The 22,863-nt window shown below is 36.8% G+C and overlaps 1 protein-coding gene and 1 long non-coding RNA gene across 6 annotated transcripts in view; one reads left to right on the top strand and one right to left on the bottom strand.

The window, feature by feature from the left end:
* The window catches only part of LOC149529187 (putative LRR receptor-like serine/threonine-protein kinase At1g56130), a 256,167-nt gene that overhangs the window by 76,871 nt on the left and 156,433 nt on the right, over nucleotides 1–22,863 (top strand). The window lies entirely within an intron of this gene.
* LOC149529188 (uncharacterized) overlaps nucleotides 1–22,863 on the bottom strand; it is a 164,059-nt gene that overhangs the window by 20,941 nt on the left and 120,255 nt on the right. Inside the window, exons 3-4 of one of the 2 annotated variants that reach the window (XR_016359082.1) lie at nucleotides 13,073–13,149; nucleotides 12,529–12,922 (exon numbers count right to left, since the gene is read on the bottom strand). This is a non-coding gene — a long non-coding RNA (uncharacterized LOC149529188). The remainder of the gene's footprint in view (nucleotides 1–12,528; nucleotides 12,923–13,072; nucleotides 13,150–22,863) is intronic. The other variant, XR_016359083.1, reaches the window with a different exon arrangement.

Genomic DNA, 22,863 nt, shown 5'->3' with positions numbered 1-22,863 from the left:
TAGTAACATGATCACTTTAAAATAAGAAATTATAACACTTTCACTACCCAACGCCACTTGGAGACACTTAGGGTTCGATTTGCAATTGAAAGGGGTTATAAGGAGATAGAAGCTTCATTCTAAGATCATCTTTTACATATTTGACAATTTGTTTATGAATTTGCTCTAAATGGGCGATTTCTAGTCTGGGACACAAACCCCAGGTTAGTGATTGGCTGGGACGTAGCCCTCAGCAATCTTTGACACTAAATCTCTTAGGCATTGTGTGCGGTGATTAAGGATAGAGGCATCAATTCTCATTGGGATTTCAATGTGGCATATCATCTTTCTAGTTGGGATGTAGTTCATTGCAGCTTGTGGGACGCCATTTATAGTAGATACATCGCGTGGTGTATAGAGTATTGCTTGTATTCATCTCCAAATGTATGCTGGATTCAAGAACAATCTTCACCTTCTAGTTTGACATCAAATTTGTATGTGAGCTTTGGGAAATGCATTAGATTTATTGCTTGGCTCTATAATTTAGACAAATTTGCCTGGTACGGTTTGCAATAATTCTGATTTTTACTGAATACCTTAATTATTTCAGTATTGTTTCATGGTTGTTGTTCCCTATTCCTTTCTATGTTATAAAACCATTAAAAACAAACAAACCTTTCTACACTTTTGTCTAGTTCTGCAAGAAAAACATAAATAAATAGGAAAACAGATTAAAAAAAATAAAACTATAGCAGATCAAAAAAAGAGATCCATCAGGGATCTTTCAGTGGTATCAGAACTTACATCCTGCCAGCCTGTAGGGTTTGTGAGAAATTGTCACAACAAATTTTGGCATCTGGGTATTGGATTAAAAGTTTTGATAATTCATTTCAGCATCTGGGTACTGGCTAAAAAGTTTTGATTAATTCATTTTGGCATTTGGGTATTGGATAAAAAATTTTGATAATTTATTTCAGCATTTGGGTACTAGCTAAAAAGTTTTGATAATTCATTTTGGCATCTAGGTACTAGATCAAAAGTTTTGATAATTCATATTAGCATCTGGGTAGTCACTAGTTGGTGGATTGAATACAAATCTATGCATCCATGAGCTGAGATACACAGATTTTATACGCGCAAGAGAGCTCAACTTGAGCAAGGGTTTGGAATAGACCAGGAACCTATTATGGCAGAAAAACAAGTGGGCGGTATAGGGAATCAGGATGATGAAGAGAGAGAGATGGTGCGGACCCTAGTCACTAATCAACCCAGGATAGCTCAAGCTTTAGACAGATTACAAGATAGCTTGGAGCGTTTGGAGATGGATGGACACAGAGGCAGGCGAAGTAGATCAGTTTCAGTGGCTGGTAGTCAGCATAGCCATCAATCTCATTCTTCAGTTGGGAGCTCCCTTCATTCTAGTAGGAGGCATCACCATCATACACCTACTACAAATAGACCATTGCTTCCTTAGTTCATACCAGGTGAACAACCAGCACAAGTGGAACCACCAAAGGTGGGGTTCCAGGAGTCAGCTTTGGCAGCCACAGCTGAGTGGAGAGATCTACCCCTTGAGGTTAGGGATGTCTTCCCTCTTCCCTAGTATTGTGGACAGCGTAGAGATACAACTAGGTTCAAGGGAGATCGTGGTTATAGACTGCCACAGTAGCAGTAGAACTATGACCTCAATAGAGCTACTGAGAAGATCACATTGGCTACATATAATGGCTTAGGAGATACGAGTGCACGAGCTTGGGTTCACAAGCTGGATATATATCTTTCATGACAGCCCATGCCTGAGCATAAGGCTATTCAATTCGCTATGTTGCATTTAGAGGGGATTGCCTGTGATTGGTGGCACCATGGATTGGTTACCCAGGATCATGCCTTAGTACATTCCTATGCCAAGTTCATTGAGCGATTCATTGCACGGTTTGACTGTAAGGATACAAAACTTTACTATAGAGAGTTGGCTCATCTGAGACAAACTGATCATGCAAAAGCTTATATTAATGAGTTCTAGCACATTGCAATTATGGTACCTGATATGACATAGAAGCGTACTATGATGCTATTCACTAAGGGATTGCAAGATAGGCTTAAGGGATTGGTTCGTGCTTTCTAGTTAGCCACTCTTAAGGATGCTATTGATGTGACATTGAGATTGGACACCACTCCTACCTCTTGTCAAACTGATAAAAAACCATCGGGGAATATACAGGCACCATAGAGACCTCCTTTATAGGATAAGGATACGCCACCTCCACCTTCCAAAGTAGACTTGGATTCTAGAAATGAACTAAGGAGGAGGAAATTATGTTTTTCTTGTAAGGAGCCATGGGTATCGAGACATAGGTGCCTTGGGCAGGGAAAGACACATCTTATTGAGGTCATATCAGATGCGGATGATGAGGAGGTTTGGGATATAAATGACAAAGATGATGGTGTCCAAATTGAGCTCGAAGATGCTGAGGTAGCAATCGCAACATAGGGGACTATGGCTACGTTGCTAGGTGCACCGATGATTCACCTCTTCTACATCTCGGGTATGATCCGTGGGCATACTGTGTATTGTTTGGTGGACAATGGGTATACACATAATTTTATAAATACAAGAATGGTAGACTGATGTGATTTGCAAGCACAGAATTTTCCAGGAATTGATGTGACTGTGGCTAATGGTCTTACACTGCAATGCGTCAAGGGTATCCCACAGTTGAGCATAAGCATGAAGGGATACACCTTGATGGATGACTTTTACATGTGTGATCTAGGGGGCATGGATGTAGTTTTGGGTGTATGGTGGTTGCAATATTTGGGGAGATATAGCCAAGATTTTAGGAAGAGACAATTGGAGTTTATGGTGGGGAGAAGGAAGATCGTGCTCAAGGCATGCCCAGTTCCGTCTCAGGGTGGATTAGCTAGGAGTATGATTACTGATTAGGACTCAGATAGTAACAGTAATTTGATCATAACCCCATGTCCCTCAATATTTCAACACACAGGAGTGGGTGCCTTAGATTTGCCACGAAGATTGTATGAGGTTTGGGATGGGTTGCATAACAGGACTGTTTTGGGACCGGCTATTGGTTTGAATTTTGATAGGAGGACAAGATGGCCATTTGTTTGGATTCTTGGGTGCGAGGGTATTTAGGGGTGGATACTCTACTATGACAATGTGATCTACTTCACTTCTACACCTTACAGTGAGGAGTATGTTTGTCTTGACGAGACACTTCAGGTTTGGGGTCGATCAGTGCTTTGTATTTGGATTGCTTGGGATAGTGGAGGATTAGTGTTGTATTGCTTGTGGGCAAGTATCTTCAAGAGGGGAGGACTGTCATGTCCCCTCTTTTAGCTCAGTCTAGCAGAGACATGTGAGTCAGCTTATTATGGGGTCTTGTAGGTTAACAGGGCTGGATAGAGACCCAGTATGTTTATTTAGTGTTGGGGACTTGATGTTCTGGCAGTTATTGATTAGTTGGGAGACATTCCTTGTTTTTAGGAGGCAGTTCCTACTTTTTAGGAGGTATGATCTTTCCCAGGGTTGGGTATCCATGAGATTACTCTTTGGGTTTAGTTTTAGCGGGATAGGGCTTGTTTTCTAAATTTTAGGAGCATCCCTAGATTTTAGGGATGAGACTGCTAGTGGATTCTTGATTTCCGACTTCAGTCATAGATAGGTGATAGGATGATTTTATGATTTGTGATGTCAATTGGGCATTTTGTGGCTATTTGGGTTATATTTTTAATATTTCCTAAGTTAGCATTTAATAATTAAATAAGGCTAAGTTATTAGCCATTTTGGAGTAATAAGGAGTTTTTGGTCTCATCTGGATGCGCATCCTATGGTGTGATAGCTTGTTGGAAAGTCTTGAAATTCTCTAAATCTTTCTCTTTGGTCTTAGGGCAATTCAGTGAACATATTTCTATCTATGAGGAAAAAGGTCATTTTCTAGTAACATGACCATTTTAAAATAAGAAATTATAACACTTTCACTACCCAATGCCACTTGGAGACACTTAGGTTTGATTTACAATTGAGAGGGGTTATAAGGAGATAGAAGCTTCATTCTAAGATCATCTTTTGCATATTTGACAACTTGATTATGAATTTTCTCTGAATGGGCAATTTCTAATCTAGGACGCAAACCCTAGGTTAGTGATTGGTTGGGATGTAGCCCTCAGCAATCTTTGGCACCGAATCTCTTAAGAATTGTGCGTGGTGATTAAGGATAGAGGCATCAATTCTCATTGGATTTTTAGTGTGGCATATCATTTTTCTAATTGGGACATAGTTCATTGCAACCTGTGGGATGCCCTTTGTAGCAGATACACCACGTGATGTATAGAGTATTGTTTGTATTCATCTCCAAATGTATGCTGGATTCAAGAACAATCTTCACCTTCCAGTTTGACATCAAATTTGTATGTGAGCTTTGGGAAATGTACTGGATTTATTGCTTGGCTCTATAATTCAGACAAATCTGCTTGGTGCAGTTTGCAATTATTCTGATTTTTACTGAATACCTTATTTATTTCAGTCTTGTTTCATGGTTGTTGTTCCCTATTCCTTTCTATGTTATAAAACCATCAAAAACAAACAAACCTTTCTGCACTTTTGTCTAGTTTTGCAAGAAAAACATAAATAAACAGGAAAATAGATTTAAAAATATAAAACTACAACAGATCAGCAAAAAAGATTCACCAAGGATCTTTCCGGCTCGAACTCCTTTAGAAATGATTTCCTGTATCCAAGACTTGGCGGCTTTAATCAACCTTCTCTCTTTAGATGTTTGAGATATAACAACACTCTGAGAAAATTGTTTCTAGATAACCTCATTCAAACGAGAGACCTCTTGTTTCAATTGATTCTTCTTTTCCCAAAGCTTATGATTGCTCTTTGATACATTAGCCAACGCATCTTGAGCATCTTGCAAGAAACCCAAATGTGATTGCTTTCCAATTTCAACCTTAGTAAACTTGTAGTTAGAATGAGTAAGTTCCTCAACAGGTTTATCTACCATGGGCTCAACAACTTCAACAAATTTGGTTTTATCAGAATCAATCAAAATTTTGGAAACAATCTTATCTTTCAAAGATTTAGATTTGGTCTTCTTAACAGGAAGATTGTCAGGAGGAACAACCACTTTCCTTCTCTTTGTTGTTATTTTACTCAACCATGCAGACAAGCTGAAACTTTCATCTGCAGAAGCAGACATAGTGGAGACCATTGGCATTGATTTAGATTGTGTATCCATAGAGACTGAGCAAGATTCAGTCTGTACTACTAAAGGCATAGGAACATGTTGAGAAAACTCCATCATAAAAAGCTCGAATCCTGTCAAAGATGTATCAAGTTGGGAAACTTGACCACTAGTAAGAGTCAGAAAAGCTTCAAACACATCTGCTAAGTGATCAAATTGTTCATGCATAGGGACGTGAGGAGCAACAAAAGAAATAAGAAGAGCGATGATATTAACCTCCGAGACTGAAATGGAAGGAGTGAAAACAGTGGAAAATGAATCCACATCATCATCAACCTCATGCAAAAAGGGCTCTTCATGTACAAAAGATGTACATGCTTGTGCAGGCTTTTGACGAGATACGATCATGATTTCTCCTTCTTCATCTGAATATCCTTTATCAGATTCTATTTCGAATTTTTCTTTTGATTCTTCTACCGATTCTTGAATTGGCTCAGGAACTTCAGATGATTTAGTTCCTTTTCTGCTCTTTGATTTGAATTTGAAGGAATCCTCGACATCAGAAGATGAGGCACCATCTTTCCCTGTAATCTCCAATTGTGATTTCCTGCTAGGAGGACCAAAACTTTCACAGTCTAGGCCCATCTTAGGATTTACTCTTTTAAGGCCTTTACTTTTCAACCATTTGTTAGTGTTTATTAGGATGGATTGAATTTGTCCATGATAGATGTACCTTCCTTTTGTTGCCATTGGATAGGAAAAGGGCACTTCTTATCAAAGCCAGCTTGATGAAACTCCAGATCAAGGATGTTGCCATCATTTTCAACCTGAAAATTTGAAGGGATTTGAACATGTTAAGACCAATTATCTGCTACAAGGTTTATTTGCAATAATCCATGTTCATAATGTCAAGGTCTGTCCTCATATCTATCTAGATGTCTTCGATGCGATGAACATGAGTGTAGGATTTTTCATCTAAGAATTCATCTCTCGATAGTCAAAATCAATTCTGGCCGTGAACTTCTTCAAGGTAATCAACTGCAACTTTGCTTCCATGTTATTTGCTTTAGGCACAGAAATAATTGAATAATTGCCAATAGCCAAAGGCTTAGCTAAGGTAATGTCAAAACCAGGCCTATGCAAAGTATGCAGATCACTCTGCACATCCATGAGTTGTATAGTTAGCTCCATCGGAATGATTCAATCTGTAACATACCTAGGTAAGGTATACGACTCACCTTTGAAATATTCAACTCTCAAGTATGTGAAAGTGGGAAACTGAAGAAAAATACAGCCATATTGGTTCACCTGCTCCCATGCTGCATCAGATACTCTTTTGAAAGATAACTGCTTATCGAACAAGCACTAGAAATGTCTGAAGAATGCATCTTGGACTCTTCTGTAGTGGAATTTACTATTTGTCAAAGTGATTTGGTCATAGTAATCCCAAATAAGAACTTGAAGACAATCTCCTTTGGTAGAAAGACTAGAGAAAGATCTCATGGCAGCAGCAATGTAAACTAGAGAAGAATTCATGTAGAAAGGTACTAATGTTCCCACATAAGTGCAGCACTGATGAGTTGTCCCCAAAAGATGTGTTCTTTATTCTCCATAATTTGAAATATGAAATTATACATCCATGGCTCAAAATCAATAGAATTTTTAAGGCCACAAATCCTGTTGAGAAGGATGATGAAATCCTTGTACTCTTGTTTGAAATTTGACAGATGAACAGTCTTTGGCCATTTGGAAAAATTGCTTCTTTTATTGTCTAACCAGTAAAGGTTGACATACTTTTGATAATTACTCTTTTCCTCATTCCAACAGGCCAATGATGATCTTTTAGTTAAATCAGCACATTTTGATTTATGTGGAACTTTGAAGATTTGTTCTATAGTCTCAGGATCAAGGCTAATGATAACCTTGCCATCAACATCTTTGATAGTCTTTGTATTGGGAGTAAACTGCCGTGCACATCCATAAATGAAGTCAAGTTCTATAGTTGCCATAGGAAACGTAGATACCAGTTGAATATTGCTTCTCTTAATGTGTTTCATTTCATTACTAGCTGGAGCTTCAACTCTTTGTACTAAATCAACCACATCCACATGAGCAACCTTTGTGTCCAACATGTTATCCAAAACAGATATGACTGAGGAAGGAGCGGCATGAGCCAATTCTTTATCATATTGAAACTTCATTTTGCCTTTGGATTTGGATGGCGACGACATATCTTGTGCTTGCGCTACAACACAAAGATCCCAAAACACAAATACATCATCAGAAGGAATCTCCATACAAGTGAATTTCAGATCAGCAATGAAGATTCAAAAATGGATTGGAGACTTCTCAAATCTGACAAAGTGACTTCAAAGAGAAAGCATATGTATATGCAATGTAACAGAAAGCGGAATGGAATGAATGAAATGCAGAATGAAATGGTATGAGAGTGAGAAAATGGAAGATGAAATGAAATGGAATAGAAAGAGAATGCGTGAAGGTGAAACACATGAGAATGCGTGCAAATGAAAATTGCTGATTTCAAAAGTGACTTAGCATTTTCAAAGCATTATTGCATGAAAAATGAGTACATATAAATACAACATGTAACAGGAGATGGAAGGTGGAATGAGATGTAAATGCAAGTGGAGGATGCACTTCACATGTGAGTGCGAATGAAAGATGAGATGAGAAGCATAGAAAGATACGGAAATATGAATTTGGTCATGGAGGCGCAAATACATATAGAGGAATGGAAATGGAAAATGGGAGTGAGATAGTGAGTTTTATAATCACTTTTGGTGAAAAAGAGAAGTCAAAGTACATGGAAGGTGAAAATGACATATTTTTGACTTTTCAAAATGTGACTCTTAATCAAAATTAGACCTTTTTGATGCAATTACACGTAAGACATTTCATGTAATCATGTCGTGCGAATGGAAGCAGAAAGTGAGATGGGTGAAAATAGAGACGAAAAATGAGATTACATGCATATGCGGATGATGAATGGGATGAAGAACATGTAATCGCATTTCGTTGAATGAGATATGAAGTGTTGTGACATGGAAACGGAACATGGAATATGATGATGCTTTCGCATGCAATGAAGCAAAAACAAGTTCTGGGGAAAGAACTTGTAATTTCTCCAAGTGGAGAAAACTAGCAAGTAAGCACAAAACACAACATGAAAGAAACAATGTACCTTTGGAAAATGACTCAAACATGCCAAGATGCAATGCACTTCAAAACTCAACTTCGAAATTGGGACTTGGGAAAGAACCAAAAACAAAAAAATGAGTAAAAACTTCATATTTAAAGGGAAAATGCACTTTTCATGGCAAAGATTTTCACAAATGGCAACCATTAAGTAATTTCATGCATAAAATCAACAAGATAAGCATGAATGTAAAGCAAGAAAGAAAGAGTCTACTTACATGTGGCAAAAATGAAGGAAAATATGCTCCAATGTTTGAAAAATTCTTCCCAAACACTTAGACTTTTTCCAACTTATCAAATTTGAATGAGAGAGGGCATAAAATAAGGAGAAGTTGTTGGGAGATGCCAAAACATACCCTAATCATGCTCCATATTCCAACATTTTTGAGTGTTCATGCTTGCAAGACATTTTTGGCGAAAACGTTTTTTCTCATGTTGCAAGATCACAACATTTTGATCATTAAACACCAAAAAATGAACTACAATGCAATGTAATCCCCAAAATATGCCAAATCGATTTGGTTGGGAGGAAAAACATGCATTAAAAATGATATTTTTTGCAAATTTCTCCAAAAATGTGGTCCATCATGAAGCTTTCAAAAACGTTTTTGAGGTAAATGAATCCATTTTAGAAGCAAGAGAAATCATTACCAACCAAAAATGTCTCGAATGGAACAAATCCCGTGCAAATCCATTAAGAAAATCTCAAATTATGATCAAAATCAGGTTTTTGGAGGGCAAGAGCATGTTTTTTTCAAAAATGGACCTTTCGAAGCTCAATGCATATGTTAAAAACATGTTTTTGTCCAAAATCAGACCTTTTTGGGTCACATACACATTTTAAAATATGCATCCAAGTAAAATCACACATTTTGGGTGCCATTACATATTTTAAAACATGCTTATAGGTAAAAACACACCTTTTGGAGGAGGAAGCATATTTTAAAATGCAACTCACCTTTTAGATGCTTAAACATAAAAACTTCACTCATCAAAAAGGTCCACTTATGAAGACTTTAATTCATTTAATTTACTTAAAATTATAAAAATGTTACAAAATGGGTCATAAACAATATTTATTTATGATATTATGAAATATAATACATAAACATCATCTTAAAGTAACATTTAAATAAACATTTGATTTTTAAAATAAAAAATTAAACTGAAACTATATAGTTATATAGTTACTTTAAGTGAAAAATTAAAAAGTAACTCAATTTAAAATTATAACATAAAGTGCACTATAGTCACTTTAAGTTAAAAATTTAAAATTAAAGTAACTTAAAAACATAACAAAAAGTGAATATCAAATTGACAATATAACATCATATTTTTAATTCGTGCTGTTGCACCTAAAATGTCCACTTTCGAGGCACTAAAACGGGCAAAACTATTTACTGACAACTCCGATTTACCTCTAGGTTAGACTGAATTGAAGGAAAAAATGAAATGAACAACATGAGCAAAATCGAAGGACTAAAAACAAGCAAACACAAACTCAAAAGAAAAGAACGGATGATGAAGGCTTCAAAAATCAAGCAAAGGGTCAACAAAAAGCAAAATGAAAAAGACTTGGTGAAGGCCTTCAAAAAAACAATTTGATATATGAATTGAAATAGAGCAATCAATTAACATTAAACAAATAAATATCAAATTCGAACTTAAAGAAATGCGAAACTAGCTTGGAAAAGTTTTGGGCTGTTACCAACATTTTGTGATGACAAAATGCAGGACAACAATCGTTATAAACCAAATTGTATGCCATAGGATTTCACAGTGAGTCATGACTGATAAGAAATCCCCAATAGCTCTTCTCCAAGAGAGGTGTAGTGTAAAGGAAATTGACTATAGCATGTAACCATCCACAAAAATCTCTTTGAAAAATGTTAAGATGTTGTAATTTCTTCTATGCAAAGTACACTTTATTTAATCATGCTTTGAAAGATAACTCTTAATGCATTACTAGTCATTCCATCAGACTATGTTTGAGGGAGGATCTTGCCTTTCAGATTATTTGCTTGTTCAATTGAGGGGAAATATCATTAGCCTCTAACTAGATTATAATGGTCATTTTTCCATAGTTGACGAATGATTTTGGGTGCTACACTTACAATCCCTCTAGTAGTAACCTTCACTCAATAATTATGATTTGAAGAGACACTATTTTAAAAACAGTCTTTTAGAGCTCTTAAGTTGTTTTGTCTATTGACAATAATAGTTGAGTGATGTTTATATCTCACCAAGAAAGTCACTATTGCTCAAACAATTCTCCAACACAACAAGCCCTTCATTATTGCCATTTTGTTCAAAAAGGATAATAATTAATAAACTCGAAGTTTGATCATTATGTGATTTGAAAGTATAAATGATCCGTAAAGATAGGTCCCATAGATCATATAGGCCTTTAGATTTCTGATGAGTGAACTTAAAAGAACATTCCTAGCAGCCCAAGTTCTACAAGTGAGTGTGAGAAGACAATAAAAAATTGTAAAAAAATGTCCCTCTAGAGCGAGTGTAATAGCCCACCCTGCCTTTTATTTTCATTTTTTTAACTTTTTAACAATAAAGTAATGAATATGCAATGCCTCCACACTATTTATCACCAAGGTCCCAAAGTGGGCAAGTTGAGAGCGCACAATGCTTCAACCTTACGCTATCTATCCTATATGCAAGGTGATGAATGGTGGCAAGTCAACCAAAATATGTAGGCAACTAATCCAGCCTAATTAACACCTATTTCACAGAGTGTGGATACAATGCAAGCCACTAGCAAAACTTGTTAGCATGATTTAGACCGAAATGATCAATGATGCCATCTTTTTCAATGCCAAAGAAAGTTGTATGATAATACTATAAATTGGTAGTAAATTGACTAATCCTACAATATGAAATGCATTCAAATGATAACAACCCTTTGGTGTATACCATCCAAAGTTTGCAAAGTAGTTAAAAAGTGCGTTACAATATGATAAAGCTATTAAAATGTTGTGATCAACTATAATATCAGATCTTATCCTAAATAAACACTACTGAAACACAATGAATTAGTTCATAAAACCATATAACAAGAGAATATAAGCTCAAAATGGTGAACGAAACTCTACACTGTCAAAAAAATATGAATATATACTGAAAACAAACTGCTTTCACAAAAATCAGATTGATACACTGTTGATAATACACTAGAAACACCACCTGCATAACTGCAGCCAATACCCAAATGCACATGAACACAACCAAGCTGAATTACTACAGAAAACATTTGCTGTTTCTCCTTAGAATCTCTGTATACACGATTAATAAGATACACTATATTGTAGATCTCAAATTGAAGTTAATTTTTCTGGTAATTAGTAGGATAAAATTTCTCTTGACATAACTGATGTATTGGTCCGTTGATCCACAATGGCTATATGAAGAAGTCAATGTTCTCTCACTCTTCCAAGAAGCTCATAATGGACCAAGGTTTGGTCCACTATTCCCCCCCACCCAACTACAAGTACAGGTGTATATTGTATAGTCATTGTTCATTTGGCCACTTGAGAAATTCGAGACGTCCATATTGGAGTTAGTTTAGTATCTATATAGAGGTTGAGAGGGCCTCCAAGGAATGAACAAAAAGAGGGAAGGTAGAAAATTCAAACCACCAATATTATTATTTTTTTAATTAGTAGGATAAAAGTTCCCTTGACATAACTGATGTATTGGTCCATTGATCCACCATTGCAATATGAAGAAGTCAATGTTGGTCTCTCATTCTTCCTCTCCCAAGAAGCACATAATAGACCTGTTACTAATTTTTTACACATGTTAAAATTTAGTCCAAAAATTGCATAGGTTTTCATACAAGGTAAACATTTCTTGTATATTTGCATTCAGCCTATATTTATTGCAAATCATGTTTCATTCTGAATCAAAAGTGTAAATCCAAAATGTCCTTTGTATTTATCATTAAAAGATATTTACAACTGATAAAAATGAAATAAAATGCTGAAAGTTAATACCTCTCACATGGTTGGCTGTGAGATTAGCCTCTAGATATAATGATATATCTTCCTACTCTATGAAAATGCATAAACATGAAAGGAAAGAACATAGAATGAGAGGGTCAAAGGGAACCAACCATTGCCTGTAATGACTGGTCATGTCGTCTTGTTCTGGTCCTGCTTGTCCAATGCCTCAAATCGTAGCTTGTTCGATGCCCGAAAACATAGCTTGTCGAAATGTCTGAAACCTGCATACATAAGAAAATGTATTAGATCCAATAGATTCAAGCAATGAAGGAAACACCTCACCTCATGCACAAATATTCTATGCTATTGTCATGTCATACACTTTCATAAAATAGAAACATATACCAACATATTATAGGCAATCATGATCACATCAAGATTTCTATTGCTAACATGTTTGCTTCCTGGGTAGAATCTTATCTGTCATAGGTATGTGGATATAACCGTAGGCTTCCACGAGGGTTATTGAGCCTGACATGCCCATAAGAGATAGGATCGAAGAAGCTGATCAAAAAGTATAACAAAAGTGTCAAAGGGACATATTAATTTATTAAACTTTTGCTTTTACAACAGAATAATGCTACACCAATTTAAAAAATCAAACGAAATATCAAAGGAATAGATTCATAGTTGAAACCTTTTATTTCATATTACCATATGATGTTGCAATACCCAGACTTGTGTCACTTAAGTATCAATCACACAGGGGGAAACAAGTGCTTATACCCTCTCTGTAAAAAAGTATTTGCATTTCCATTACAAAGAGATGTTAAATCAAGATGCAAGATGAGCAATGAAAGAGTAAGGACAGGTATAGAGAAAGACAGATGCAATGCATGAAAGTGAGAAATAACAGTGAGAAACAAAAGAACAACAGGCCCTAGATCTGTTCATGCTAACCTTCCAGGTTTTCTCAAGGGTAGTAAAGGAATATTTTGTGATTGATCTCATTATTATACAGATATATTCACTGGTTTTGGGCATGTTCCAATACATGCAAGTTCTTCTATGTTCCTATTGGTGCTCGGGACAAGCACGAATGCTGTTATATCACTGTGCATTTATCTGATTAGAGAAAAGTAAAAGCAGAGATCACAGTAAACCAGATATAGTGACAAGTCATGCCCAAAAAGTAAAATAGTGATCATATAGAGGTGGAAGTTTTTGGCCGAACACAAGGGTTCATGCCAAAAATCAAAATCGAGTACAATGGTAGCTGTGACACTTGCAAACCCATACCATATGAATACCTAAGAGAAACGACATTTTGTCTACAAATCTGGGGTTTAATGCTTTCATCCCACTGTATGAAAGCCCAAGTCAAGAAACAATCAGAGGCACAATGAAGTTCAAAGCAAGTTGGAGGCTCTAAGCTACAAATTAAAATGCATGAGAAAGCTGATATTGACTTCCTTATGCATGAGAAAGCATTTGGAAGAGTTATTCTATGCTTGGCTTCCTTTTCATTGGTATCAAAACCTGGCCAACTTTTTTTGTTGTTGTTAGTGTACAGGGGGATAACTCCACCAATGATAACAATGCAAACAAGACTATGTAAGTTGAACACTTTCTCCCTGAGCTATTTAATACAAGAGAAAGAGGGGCTTCCAAGTATAACTCTCGATAAGCCCTAAATTTGATTAGTAGAACCCCAAAGAGGACAAAGGGATGCCAATACAAAATCTAGAAACATGTTAAGGAAATACACTAACAAGTTCTCTTTCATGCAATGTTAACAAAAGATATGATAAGTATACATCTGAAATACACACATATAGCCCAATAGAGATTTGAAAGTAGATCTATGTTAAGAGGGAAAATAAAGGATAAGGTACTCACCTTGAAATGTGAATAGGAAGATGTAATTTCACTTCAAAACTCGCTAATCTGAACTGTTTTTGAACATCAGACTATAGATCTCAGAAGAAAATGATGAAAGGAACAAAACCCAGAAAGCTACTCGAAAACAAAGACTGAAGGAATAGGTCGACTTGGGAAGACATCTAATGACCAGGTTGACATAGTCCGGCAACCTGAAATTGACTTCTCCAGAAAGCTTCAGAAAAGTAGTTTCCACATCTGTAATCCGTTTGCTTATATCCTACAAATCTATAACAAATTTTGTAAATGTGGGTGGCTATAAAAGAGTTTGCTTTAGTCAATCCCCCGTTTTGGTGATTTCCACCTCCACAAATAACCGTTAGGAAAAATGTTGTATGTTTGTATGTGTGTATCCTAGATTTGTAGATCTAAAATGTAAATATGCTAAAAATATACTCTAAGAGTGAAACCCTAGCATGTAAATGTATGAAGTGTTAGGATTAACCACAGACAGGAATAATAGTTACATGCAAATATAACTAATATCAGAAAATAATAAATTGCACAGAAGAGAACAAACGACACAAGGATTTAACGTAGTTCACTCAATCCCTAGGCTACACCCATCAACAAGAAGTCCAATATTATTATTATCTAGTGATTACAATCTGCAATCCCTTATAGCTCAATATTGCCGCAAGAAGCTAAAATATCATCATACATCATGAAATCCCTAATCCTAAGCTATTTTATACAAGCTTTTACAGCGTACAAAATTAGGGCTAGAATAAGTTGTCCAATAGAAAAATAACAGTAGATGCCTTTTATAGTAGTAGAGTCATTTTTGGCAAACCCCTGCGGGGGCATTTTCTCTCGACCCCACCTTGAACTATGACAAGGAGTGCACCTGGGGTGCTTCCCTAGAACTCTGCAAGGGACGGTGCCCCTTTCCCACATCTTGGGGGCACTGCCCCCAAACCCCCGTAGAAATAATCTAGGGGGAAACTGTGCCAAATAAACCTACGAGTTTGATTAGGCTCCACATCACAACAATCTCCCACTTGGAGACTGTTCAAACTCTACAACAATAACCTCCCACTTGGAGACTAATCATAGCACCGCTAAACCTGTAGCTCCCAGTAGAATATCAAACAAACCCTAGACTCTTCTGTTCTTTTATTTTGTGCAGTCTAGAAGATCAACTGAAGCTGAAGAGGAGTTTGGCTTCTCCCTTGTTATTGCCTTGGTAAACATATCTGCTAGATTATCATCTATATGTATCTTCTCCAACTTTAAGTGTCCATCATCCAAAACTGACCAAATGAAATGGTACCACAACTGTATGTGTTTTGTCTTTGAATGTAGAGAAAATTTCTTTGCAAGATGAATGACACTCTAACTATCTATGAACGAATAATTATCGTTCTGTGGGTGTCCCAATTCTTCCATGAAGAAATGAAGCCATATCATCTCCTTGGCTGCCTTTGTAGCGGCAACATACTATGTCACTGTAGTAGATAAAACATTCACCTTCTATAAGAGAGAAACCCAACTCATTGCTATCCTAATAGTAAATACACAACTTATAGAACTCCGCTTGGTATCAAAATCCCATGCCAAATCTGAGTCAACATAGCCCTATAAATCAGTAGTAGAGCCCCCAAAATGAAATCACTTACTGGATGTTCCTCTCAAATATCTAAGAATCCATTTGACTGCATTCCAATGCTCAATTCCAAGATGACTCATATACCTGCTAACAACTCCTACTGCATGTGCAATATCTGGCCTAGTACATACCATGGCATACATTAAGCTCCCTATAGCTGAAGCATAAGGTACTTTGGACATTTTGTCCTCCTCTTCCTATGTCCTGGGACACATCTCCTTAGTCAATTTTAAATGACCAAACAAAGGTGTGTTGACAACTTTAGCATTCTCCATAGAGAAACATTGTCAAACCTTCGCAATTTAATCAACTTGAGATAAAGTCAATTTTCTATTTTTCCTATCTCCCTTAATCTTCATACTAAGCATTTGTTTTGTTGCCCCCAAATCCTTCATAGCAAATCAATCTGCTAACTGTCCTTTCAACCCCTTAATGTGATCCATGTTAGACCCAGCTACAAGCATATCATCAACATATAGACATAAAATAATGTAGGTGTCATCATCTAACCTCTTAAAATAAACACAATAGTAATAATGACACCGAGTGTAACCATGCTCATGCATAAAATTGTCAAATTTAAGATACCATTGCCAAGATGCTTGTTTCAAGCCATATAAACTTTTCTTCAATTTGCACACTAAGTTTTCCTTACCTTTGACCTCAAATCCCTATGGCTGTGCCATATATATCTTTTCACCATATCAAATCCCTTGACCCTGTCTTGGGGGCACTACTCTCAAACCCCCATAGAAATAATCTGGGGGGAAACTATGTCGAATAAACCTCTGAGTCTGATAGGCTCCACATCACAACATGAATGTGGAAAGAATCAGATCTAAAGCATGATGTAGAAATCATACCAAGCCCCCAAGGCTAAAGTACTCTAACCATTTTCGAGATCCCTTCGCAATTCCATGTTTGAAATATTTTCCTTTGAATGCCTGATAAAGAACAATAGCCTCACCTACAATGAAGAATAAGAAACCAGCCCTTGCTTTCACTTTTCAGTTGCTCTAAGTTAGATTAGGGTGTCCGCACGTGCTTGCTCCTTTCTCTTCCCATGTACAAATGAGGGATTGAATGCCTTTTTATAGCAGATTTCGTGAAATTACTCTGCAAGGGTCGACTGCACAAGCGTCATTTTACTAGAGGAGTTAAATGTTGTTCAGCCCTTAATCAACAAAAACTCCGAGACAAGGCTGACCTGGGTCGATCTAGTCTCAAAAGTCCACCTTCAAGGTCTCCCTATCTAGATTCCAGACTAGTAAGGGTCAGTAATGGAATAAGTGTATCAAACTGTCATTTGAAAATCCAATTCGGGATTTTGAGGTCCTAAAAAGAGAGGATACTCACAAATTAGGTCCTAATGTAGTGAATATGTGAAGGAGGGAAATCGAGGAGGATATGTTAGGAACTACCTCAGTTTTGCCTAGGAGAGAGAGGAGAAAAGAAAAGAAGTGTGTGCTTAAGGTGTGAATATGAAATGCAAACACACTAAAGAGGAGCTAGAAGGTCTTTAATCGAAGTGTGTCCAATTTAAGATGGTACATTTAGCCTCACTTTAGCTTGATATGATACTACGTGCATATGCAAGCTAAAGTAAGAAAACATAATCATAACTTGTAAAAAGGATATAGCAAAGTCCATATACACAAATCCTGTAAGAAAACATTAGTATCCACATCTTGCAAAATCACAAGTTAGTGATATTCAAAAATCATCTAGGACTTACTATAGAGGATGGTGAAGCTCACACGTATCCATGCCCCCCTTGTTTCAGCTTGCTCATTTAGAAAAGTTGAAACAAGGGATCATGCTAAATGTAGCGAACTATAGATAAAAAGATGATGAGAATTTGCCCCCAAAATACTACTAGATGAACTCTGAATGCTTTAAGAGGGTCTTGGAAAGTTATGTAACTAAATCACGATTCCAATGCCTGTAACAGGAAAGAAATCGGAGTTACCATGCTTAAGATATGATGGAAAGTAAATAGGTGTATTACTTGTAAATTAGGGTTTTGTAAAACATATTCAAAATGTAACCTAAAAGAATAGCATATATACTCATGTTACCTTTTGAAAGCTCATTTGTTACCTTGTGCTTGAAGGAGAGAAGAAGGAAGAAAGATGTTGAAGACGAAGCCACTATAGTTCACGCGAATGGAGGTGCTTGGACAGGATGTGCTGGATGGTTTTGTGTTTGAAGAGGTAAGCATGGGATCCATCATTTCATGCCTTTTTTCACATTTCTGCTTTTGTAGATGTAGATAGATGTGATTTGTAGGGTCTAGACGAGGAGGCCGACCTAGTCCTTTGTTAGGTCGACCTAGTCCTAGGGTATCTAGGGTGTTCCAAGGTCATGTCGACCTAGCGCTGAGGCAAGTTGACCTAACCCTAGAAGGTCGACCTAGTCCAGATGAAGACTAGGTATGTTGCAAAGGTTGTATGTTGGACTGATAGATCTCTTGTTTGATGCTTCTACAGGATCTGCTTGTCATGTCCCCAATTTTTGCCCTTCCTTAGTGACAACATTTCTAGCAAGGTTGGTCTATTATCTGGTTCACATAGGCCAACAGAGTGTAGAGGGAACCAACCCAGAGACTTTGAGAGTCATGCATGAGCTTCCCAAGTAGTTTGGAGCAGTAGACAACAATTTCCTACAATTTAGGAGGGATTTCTAATTTGTAGGGATTGACTAGGAGTGGTCTAGGAGGCATTTGGAGACCTCGGCAAACGTTTTGGAGACTTAAAGTGCATCTCCTATTTTTTAGGAGGCATTCCTATTTTTTAGGAGGAACTCCCAGTTCAGTGACAGTTCTCTCAGAGGTGCACACAGAAGGGGAGTCATTGGGACTCAATTTTGGTTGATTGGGGCTATCTCCTACTTTTTAGGAGCATCCCTAGATTTTAGGGATGGACTACCAGTTGACACATCTTGTCCGGCATTAGTCACAAACAGGTGACAAGGTCAGATTCATGTTTGATTGGTCATTTTGGGCCTTTTGGGACCATTTGGAAAATATTTTAATATATTTAAATATTTTCTAAGTTGGTGATTAAATAAATTAAAATAAGGTTAATAATATAACCATTTTGGAGTAATAAGGGGATTTTGGCTTCAGTTGATCAGGTACACCTATGTGTTATAGCTAGTTGGAAAGGTCTCGAATTATTATACATAATTTTTACTATCTGTAGACTTTTTGGTGCCTTCAGCTATGGAATTTTAATAAAGTAATATTTTTCCTATAGCATGGACGACTTTAATTGGGAAAATGTTATTTTATTATATTTTATTTAATAGGCAAAGTGTAATTTCCCTTTAGGGTTCGATTTACAGTTGGAAGGGGATATAAGGAGATGGAGACCTAATTTCTTATTATCTTTTGCATATTGAAAAACTTGTTTTTGTGAATTGGCTCTGAGAGAGCAATTCTTCATCTGGGATGCAAACCCCAGGTTCTGGACTGGCTGGGACGTAGCCCTCAGCAGTTATTGGCATTGAATTCTTCAGACAGTGTGCGTTGTCATCAGGGATAGAGTACACCATTCTTTATTGTGGATTTAGGTTGCAAATTTATGGTTTCAGCGTTACAGATTGATTCTTTCAGCTGGGACGTGATTCCTTGCAATCTTACGGCTGCCATTTGCAGCAGTTTGGCATCATTGTTGGATGTAAGCTCCTTGGAACTGCATTGGATTTATTATTTGGCTTTATAAATCAGAAATCTGCCTGGTACGATTTATAGCAATTCTGATTTGGCTCTATGTTCTTATTTATTTCCAGTCTCCTCTCATGTTTATTGTTCATTATTCATTACTATTGTGAAAACTATCAAAAAACACAAAACAAAAACAAAACCTTCTGCAACTTCTGTCTGTTCTCAAAGACCATCAAAGAAATCACAGGAAAATATAGTTTATTAATTTAAAAACTACAACAAATCAGCAAGGGCATCTATCAGGGATCTTTCAGTGGTATCAGAGCCTACATCCTGCTAGCCTCTAGGGTTTGTGAGAAATTGTCACAACAGATTTTGGCATCTGGGTATTGGATAAAAAGTTTTGATAATTCATTTTGGCATCTGGGTATTGGATAAAAGTTTTTGATAATTCATTTCAGCATCTGGGTACTGGCTAAAAAATATTGATAATTCTTTTTGGCATCTATTTACTGGATCAAAAGTTTTGATAATTCATATTAGCAGTATAGGGTCGATTTTTGCTCTGGCATGTTAGTTTCAGTTGGTCAGTGTGGTAGTTCATTATGGCAAAATTGTTAAGAGATATAACCTTGTGGAAAGAATGGGAACAGTCACAACAAAAATTCAAGCTTCAATTGCAGCAGTTCAATGATTCTATGTCAAGGAAATTTGGACATGCTAGTGGATCATCATCTTCTTCTAGAAAGGATCCATTGCCACTAGATAGGAAAACAGAAGTAATTAGCATACTTGAGGAGTATAATACTCTTTCTCAATATGTTAGGGAGAACTTTCATTTCAAAGATTACATTGACATGCATCCAAAAATTTGTCATAAGGTTCAGCTTGCAAAAAAGGAATACTATGCCATAGTTGATGCTATGTTTTCATGTGAGAAAGAAGATTTGTGTCAACCTATCCATGTTCATGATAAAAACATCATAATGGATCAGTCACTTGCAGGGTATGCAGAAGAAAGGCACGAAGATGTGTTATCATTTGAGTTGCAGCCTATGAAAAACAAAAATCAGTCATCATATGGGATTCCTAAAGAAGAAATAACTCTAGATCAGGAGGAGACACATAGCACACCATTGATTCATCAAGTTGATCACAAAATGGAAGAGATTACAATCATGGATCAGTGCATTAGGGATGCTGAAAGCATGTCTCCAAGGTCTCATACCTATTCTAATTTTTGCAATAGTAGCTCTAGCCATGTGGTATCATCCATTTCACATGAAGGTAATAAGGTTGTTGAGTCTTCCTATGATGGTACTCAGGTTAAGTGTGTTGCACATGAGATTTATATTGTGGATTCAAACCACAAAGGTTCTAATTGTGTTTACCCCACCTTGGAAGATGTGAAAAGGCTCAAGAGACGTGCAATGGATGGTCACATAGAGCTAAAAAAGCCAAGATGCTTGCTGCCCAAGCAAGACAACACTTACAAGAGGTCAGGAAAAGATGCTATCAGCTTGATAATTCAAGAAGACAAAGAGAGTCATACATTAGATCCTTATTTCTTCCAAGGGAAGAAAGTGAGGATGTTGAGCATACAAGGGAAGAGCTTCTTGAGGTAAGTCCACAAGAAGAACATGTTGAGATGTGTGAAGAGGAAAAGAGTTATGATTTAGAAAATTCAGTTTGGTCTAGTTTGCATCATGAAGTTTATGATGTTCCTCTTTTAAAGAGCCCCTTAAAGGCTCCAAACAATGATGATATTAGTTTCACACTTGATGGACCAGCCACAAGTGTTATTTTCATTTGTGTGGAATGGAACATTATTGATTCTGATTTGGTTAGTCATGCATCATCTACAATGGAAGGAAAATTGTTAAGATCATATGAAGCATCTTGTCTTAAAGAGATGGTTAGGGAGACTAAGAGGCTGCTTACTAAGAAGATATTGCATTTTGATAATGTTTGGTTTGTTTGGCATACTACACCTTGGAGTTTGTTAGTAATGGAAAACATATTAGTTATGGAGATAGAGGTATGGATCAGATTTGGGGTAGCTAAGGCAGTTAATGGGACATGTTATATTCGTTTGAACACACCCCATGGACCAGCACCTTTAGAGGAGTCACCTACCTTGGAAGGAGAGGCAAGAGAAGACTGCAAAAACATTGTGGAAAGGTATGAACATATTTCTGATTTTTTGACTTTGAACAGCAATTCTCTTTCATCTCATGAGTCAAACTTTGAACCTTGGGTTGGTTACATTCAAGTTGGGGTGTTCAAGTGTGAAGTTGATCCTTCCCTACCGAGAGTTGATGACATATTAAGTTGCATACCTAGTGGACCAGCCACAAAGAGCCTGTCTTTGTTGAGAATTAGAAACATCTCTCAATCATCAATGGGTTTATCACCTCTTCCATATGATAGGGCAGCGATATACCTTTTGATTGAAGATTCAGACTTTTTAAATATTACATTGGGCTTTCAAGATCAGAATATAAGGGACTTTGTTGGTTACATGGTTAAACAAAACATTTACTTAACAACCTTTAATAAAGACACACTAATTTGTGGAAATATAGGTAAAGTTGCAGCAGCTGTTTGGAAGAGTTGGAAAAGTATTCAACAAACTTTCCTTGCCGATGATTGGCTCATTTGTGAATTCCTAATAGCATTGGTTGTTGGTAGTAATTGTGGCTTCATTTGGAGTGAAGTTCTTAGTTGGTTAGATGAGGTACAGTTTCACAACAGCAACATAATGAGTATCAACATGTCGGAGGGATGTGTTAGTGCAAAGATTTGGGATCTTGGTATCAACATGTGTTGGGCATTTCTTCAGTGGATTCATGTTGAGTTGCTTCACTTTTGGTATACAGATGTTTACATCAGAGTAGCGAAGTGGTTGGGTGGAGCAACATTTCTCAGATTGATATGGGATTCAGGAATTGATAATCCTACAATGCTGGGTACAAATGACACATGCTTTGGTTTTTCTCATGATAGTATACATACTTCATCTTCGAGTTTGTCATCTACATCCATTGATATGGCAGTGGTATCCTTGTTGATTGGTGATTCCATAGTCTTCGATTCCTTATGGACTAGTAGCTGTCCAAGCTGGAATCATTTACTACTTGACTTGGCATTGACTACATCCATGATTCAGTATGAGGGCATTGAGGAGTGTTTCTTTGGGACATTTGTTGTTTGGCATTGGTATGATGATGTCTATGATATCATTCGAGTCGTTGGTCAGAATTATAGCAGCATTGTTAGGTGGTCATG

Source organism: Cupressus sempervirens, chromosome 11 (genome assembly GCF_028749045.1).
Source record: "Cupressus sempervirens isolate cs-2001-9-10 chromosome 11, ASM2874904v1, whole genome shotgun sequence".
In the NCBI taxonomy this organism is placed as follows: domain Eukaryota; kingdom Viridiplantae; phylum Streptophyta; class Pinopsida; order Cupressales; family Cupressaceae; genus Cupressus; species Cupressus sempervirens.
The sequence above is the reverse complement of the archived record's forward strand: the minus strand, read 5'-3'. Positions and strand labels throughout refer to the sequence as shown.